This window comes from Mytilus trossulus, chromosome 1 (genome assembly GCF_036588685.1).
Source record: "Mytilus trossulus isolate FHL-02 chromosome 1, PNRI_Mtr1.1.1.hap1, whole genome shotgun sequence".
Lineage (NCBI taxonomy): Eukaryota > Metazoa > Mollusca > Bivalvia > Mytilida > Mytilidae > Mytilus > Mytilus trossulus.
The window spans coordinates 36,504,392-36,510,209 of NC_086373.1; the positions used below are offsets into that span (position 1 = coordinate 36,504,392).

General features: G+C 32.9%; 1 long non-coding RNA gene across 2 annotated transcripts; it reads right to left on the reverse strand.

Moving 5' to 3' along the window:
• Nucleotides 1–580: 580 nt before the first annotated feature.
• On the reverse strand, nt 581–3,550 carry LOC134723143 (uncharacterized). 2 transcript variants are annotated; one of them, XR_010107994.1, is made up of 3 exons: nt 3,383–3,550; nt 1,676–1,734; nt 581–1,281 (listed from the first exon to the last, which is right to left on the reverse strand). It is a non-coding gene; the product is annotated as an uncharacterized LOC134723143 (long non-coding RNA). The 2 variants fall into 2 exon arrangements; XR_010107993.1 differs by lacking the exon at nt 3,383–3,550 and adding an exon at nt 2,996–3,233.
• Between the last annotated feature and the right edge of the window lie 2,268 nt (nt 3,551–5,818).

Sequence of the window (5,818 nt, forward strand, 5' to 3'; positions counted from 1 at the left end):
ATATAGTTGACCTATTGCTCATTGTTTAAGAAAACAGACCAAAAAAAAACCAAACAACTTAACATTGGACAATAAACTGTCAAAATGAGGTCAAGTTCAAATAAAACCTGTGTGATTGACATATAGATCATAAAATATTTCCATACACCAAATATAGTTGACCAATTGCATATAGTATTAGAAAAAATACCAAAAATCAAAAACTTTACTTTTACCACTGAACCATCAAAATGAGGTCAAGGTTAGATGACACCTGCCAGCTAGACATGAACACCTTACAATCGTTCCATACACCAAATACAGTAGACCAATTGTATACAGTATAAGAAAAACAGACCAAAACACAAAAACTTAACTACATGTACATGTATAACCACTGAACCATGAAAATAAGGTCAAGGTCAGATGACACCTGCGAGTTGGACATTTACACCTTACAGTCCTTCCATACACCAACTATCCTAGACCTATTGCTTATACATGTTGTATCTGAGATATGGACTTGACCACCATTGTTTGGACCAAAACTTAACCTTGTTCACTGATCCATGAAAAGAGGACAAGTGAAAACTGTCTGACGGGCATGAGGACCTTGCCAGGTATGACATTCCAAATATAGTTATCCTATTACTTATAATGAGAGAGAATTTAACATTACAAAAAATGTTAACTTTCTTTACAAGAAGTCACTGAACCATGAATATGAGGTCAAGTACATTGGACATGTGCCTGAGAGAAACTTCTTAACATGAGGCATCTATATACCAAGGATGAAGCATCCAGGTCTTCACTCCTTTAAAATATAAGTCTTTTGAGTAGTTACCTAACCCCACTTCCATAGTGGCCAGATCACTATCTCTTTGTAGAGCTTTCTGCAACAAAAGTTGCAGGTTCAAGAAAAATGAGGAATCTTATTAAGTATACAACAGTGATATTGCTTTGAAACTTTTTTTTCATGAAAACAACTGAGTCAATAATCTGATTTTTTTTTTACTAAATAAGGTGATATTTCACTTGTGCACATTGTAATGTTGATGAATCTTGCATATATTTCAAAATCCTCTTTTTACTACACATTGAGCCCATAGTCAGCTTAAGTTTCATTTATTCAATCCTGCATAAGTTCAACAAAAATGTCTGCTAATAAAACAATTGAACCACCTCGGTTACCATTCTGTACATGAATATATATCATTTTCATTTTCATATTCATTGCTGATTCCAGGTATCAAAATTTGAATCCTCCAGTAAAATTCTTCTTCTGACCATGCTGACAGTGTACTGAAAATGAAAACAATAAATTTGTTATTAAATTAAGTTTGTTGATTCAATTGAAAAGTAATGATAAATGATAAATGATAATTTTAATATATTATATTTCATTGTTATGGGCATCATTGACCCAAATATGGTCTGCTTAAGTCATTCTCTTACATGTATCTGAAAAAATGTTCAAGTTTATTTAAACACTTCTGACATTCTCATGGATATGAATATGATGCACATCATGTAAGAGTTAATTCCCTTATATTGTTTTAAATCTTTATTAATGAATCTTAAATTACTGAACCCTTCATTCTTGAAATTAAGTTTTAAATCCAAATGAAACTATCTTGAAATTATACAGCATAGATAATACATGTAGCATAAAATCTTTAAACTTTTAAAAGTATACCATTTGGTCTTAAAGTCTGTGTATGATTCTTGGACCTATAGTGAACAGCTTTCTCCATCCTGTAAATATAAAGCAAATGTACATACAATTACTAAATCTATGATACTAAATTATTCAATGCAAAATTTAATTAATTTTGCATTGTTATTATCAACACATGAATACAAATTTGCCAAATAAATTACCAAAAAAACCCATATTTTCTTGATCCAATGAAGACCCATTGGTGGCTGTAGACTGTTCTCTGCTCTTTGGTTGGGTTGCTGTTTCTTTGACACATAACCCATTTCCATTTGCAATTTTATATATCTATTATTATAAATTTCTGCTCAATACATAAAAGTTACAGGCAAAGAAAACATGTATTATAATAGTGTACAGTGTACATAAATATATGCAAGCTGATTTTTTTTTACATTTTCAGGGCACTCACAACCTTGTTTTAATTTGAATCAATGAACCACCACTGTCATAACACCATTATTTTGATAATATTATGATATCAATCAAGTTGGAGTACATTTTTTGAAAGAAATTAATATTGTCAATGGATTATCATTTCTAAGTAGCATGATAATTAGCATGATTAGTTGTAAAAATATATATGACTATGGCCTATAGGAATAATATAACATAATGGATATAAAGAATCTGTACAGGCATATCAAATTTGTAATAATTCCTGGTCATCAGCTACATGTACATGTATAAGCTCTGAAATGGGTGGGTGATTCAGTGGTTAATTTCAATGTGTAAATTTCTTTTAAAATATGAGATATGAATTTAGAGTATGCATGGCTATCTATTATTTTTTTTTTATGGGAAAGAGGAGCATGTGCCTGTATCGCTTTCCTTTTGTATTTTATGTTTATGAAAGATTTAATTTTTATGAATTTTACATTTTGGTGTACATATGTACATGACATATATATATATGAAATCAGGGACACAAATATTTTTTTCCAAATGAAATATTATACCTGGTATAAAACATCCAACAGTTAAAGTGGGTCTAGTGGCGGATCCAGAAATAGGTGGGGGCCCACTGCCTGACCTACATTTTTGTAAGAGGGCTCTAGTCACGCTTCATTGATTCCCTATATAAGCAACCATTTTTTTCCCCAAAAGAGGGAGCCTGCACCCCCCCCCCTAAATCCGCCTATGGGCCCAGTATGGGGTCCACTTTTGAGTTGAACCCGAGACGTTCTTCAAAATTCGTGGTGCCTCAGTAGCCTATATTTTGCAATTTATGGGGCATTGAAATTACATGTGTACCCCCCTTTTTCGAGAACTTGCAATCGGCATGAAACGTGATCATACGTGCTTTCGAATTTGATTCATTTGGGTCCGTATTTTCAGTTAGAGATTTACAATGTTCTTTTATCTGAGCAAAAAGTGAAAGCGTGAATATTTTCCATGGAGATCGTGAAGAACACCTTGACCAGTTTAAAAACGGATGTTGACAACTTGTGTGGGTATAATATTTCCGGAGACAAGTGCGGATACCTTAGACCGAAATCCGAAAGTAATTCACCAGTATATAGTTGATTCAATACTAGTATATCATAAGGAAATGATAGTCTTTAGTTTATGATATATTGGATTTCAATAGTTTCATGTTTGATTTTATTTTTGCCGTTTAAATCATTTCTTTGGATCCGACTTATTTGATAGTAATTAACTAAAATATCTGGTATAAACCATTACCTTTTGTGTTATTCAGCATAAAGATTAAGCATCCAAGAATGTCATAAATGCAACTTTTCAGCATGGAATGCCAAATCCAACGTCAAATAATGGCCGCCATTACGTGTTGACAACGTCGACTAGTGAACCGTATCACGGAGCGGCGAAATCCTTACTCGGGCGCTTCCGGTTGTCCGGTATGAGAGGCCGATCATGTCAAAAACCCGATAAAGTAACGCGTTAAAATTTAACGCGATAAAATCACATTTAACGCGATAAATACAGTTTTAACGCGTTAAAACAAGACTTTAACGCGAAAAGAAATCAATATATTTAACGCGTTAAACTTTGCAATTATCAAGTTTGGGATTTATCCTGTAGATGAAAATTGACGTTTATCGCGATAAAATATTCGTCGCATTGGCCACATGTGTCATAATAAATCACATTAACGCGTTAAATTCAACACAAAAACGTTGCTACGATACATTATTTTAACGCGTTAAAACATCATTTAACGCGTTATACATCATTTAACGCGTTAAATAGTTATCAAAAGTACCAGGATTATAATTTTATACGCCAGACGCGCGTTTAAACTTCATTTAACGCGTTAAAACATCGTTTAACGCGATAAAACATCGTTGGTTGGAGTTATGCAATAATGTTGCTAACGAATACTATGATCTGTTCAAATTTTTTGGAGTAGCGTGTTGTGAAGGCATAAAACTTTGCTCAGTGCTCGGAGCACAAAAATCATGCTCGAAACATGAAATCCAGCAATTTGATTGGTTGATTTTCGAGTCTGAGTACAATAATCATGCTCGAAAGTTTTATGACCGTGAGTTTTTGTACTCGTACTCGTAAATCAACAAATGAAAATGTTGGATTTCATGTTTCGAGCACGATTTTTGTGCTCCGAGCACTGAGCAAAGTTTTATGACTTCAACCCCAGGACATTTCAGACGAGGAGGATAATGAAGATATTACATTTCGTCTTCCTCTCACGATTAAACCATTCTCCTTAACAAACCAGATTTCAAAATAGGAAACTCGGTTTGTTAACTAAAAACCATACAAGTTTTAATGTCCTATTTGTAACAGGTATCTTGAACAACATACTACCAAAAACAAGTGCTGCAAATGAAAACATACTACCAAAAAACAAGTGCTGCAAATGAAAACATACCACCACAAACACAAGAAGATGACACCAATGAAGACGATAACATTTTAGCACACTCGGGAATGAATTACAGCCTTCACTGTAACGGCATGCACGCTGTTCCTACAACCCCTATGTTTTAAAACAGAATCTTCGAAATTTCCTCTGCAAAACAAAATAAAATGTTAACAAACACTAACCATTATAAAAACTAATTCAGTATATATATATATATATATGTTTTCCTTTATTTTCTTATAGCTCTTGGTCATATGCTTAGTAATATCTAATATATTTGAGGATTAATACAACAAAACTTTGTGAAAAAAACGGATGTCCAACGTTACATTTTTAAACAACTGTTTTATCTCTTATGTATAGTGATCCTATTTCTAATTCTCTGATCTTCCCGAAACTTGGCGGAAGCAACGAAGTGTGTCAGTTCTCGGTTAAATTAAAGCCGTTATTTTGTCGAATTTCGTTTGATTCGGTGGCTGCATATTAAGCTGGAATAAGAAAAATGTTGTTGACTTAACGACTGAAAGGTAGTTTTATAAGTAGACATAGCTAAAAATGCCTAAAAGATGTGAGATAATTATAACATCTACCGAAAGAACAAACATTTGCCTCATTGTTCGTGAGTTTAAAAATTGTAGATTCTATAAAACCATCTCTTACTACACAGTCGTTTTTCAAGCGGTAGCGCCATTTTGTCCAAGTTGATATTTCATTTGTCCAAGCAATTAATGCGGTTTTTTCACCAAATATTTCAATAATTAATTTATAATTTACAAAAACAAAAGTTAGATACACGAAAAGTCCATAAAGTCTAGATTCTTTTTTATTAACTGCATGTTTGGGTCTTAAATAAGTAAAATGCTACGAAACATTACAAAACGGTAGCCATTTTATCCCAACGTCGAAATACGTCGAAAAATCCAAACAAACGCTTTTTTTCGACGTTACTTACATGTGCAAAATTTTAAAACAAATCGCGTGGTGAAATTTAAAAAAAAAGTTGCTGGTTGTCAAAAAAAACCCACCACGGTGCATGTTGTGCATGAAACGGAGGTAACTGAAAGACTTATCGGAAACGGCGACAAAAACAGTTTCATTGAATTAATGCATCCCCGTATTATACGTACGGTTCAGGAGAAGATTAGTACATTTTAAAAGCAAGAAACTTCAAATGACTGGGAAAATAATTTTCAAGATCGGGTTATAATAATTTCATTCAATGATTATGTGTCAAGTAAATTTTTATTACAATTTAATTCAAATTAATCAAGGGT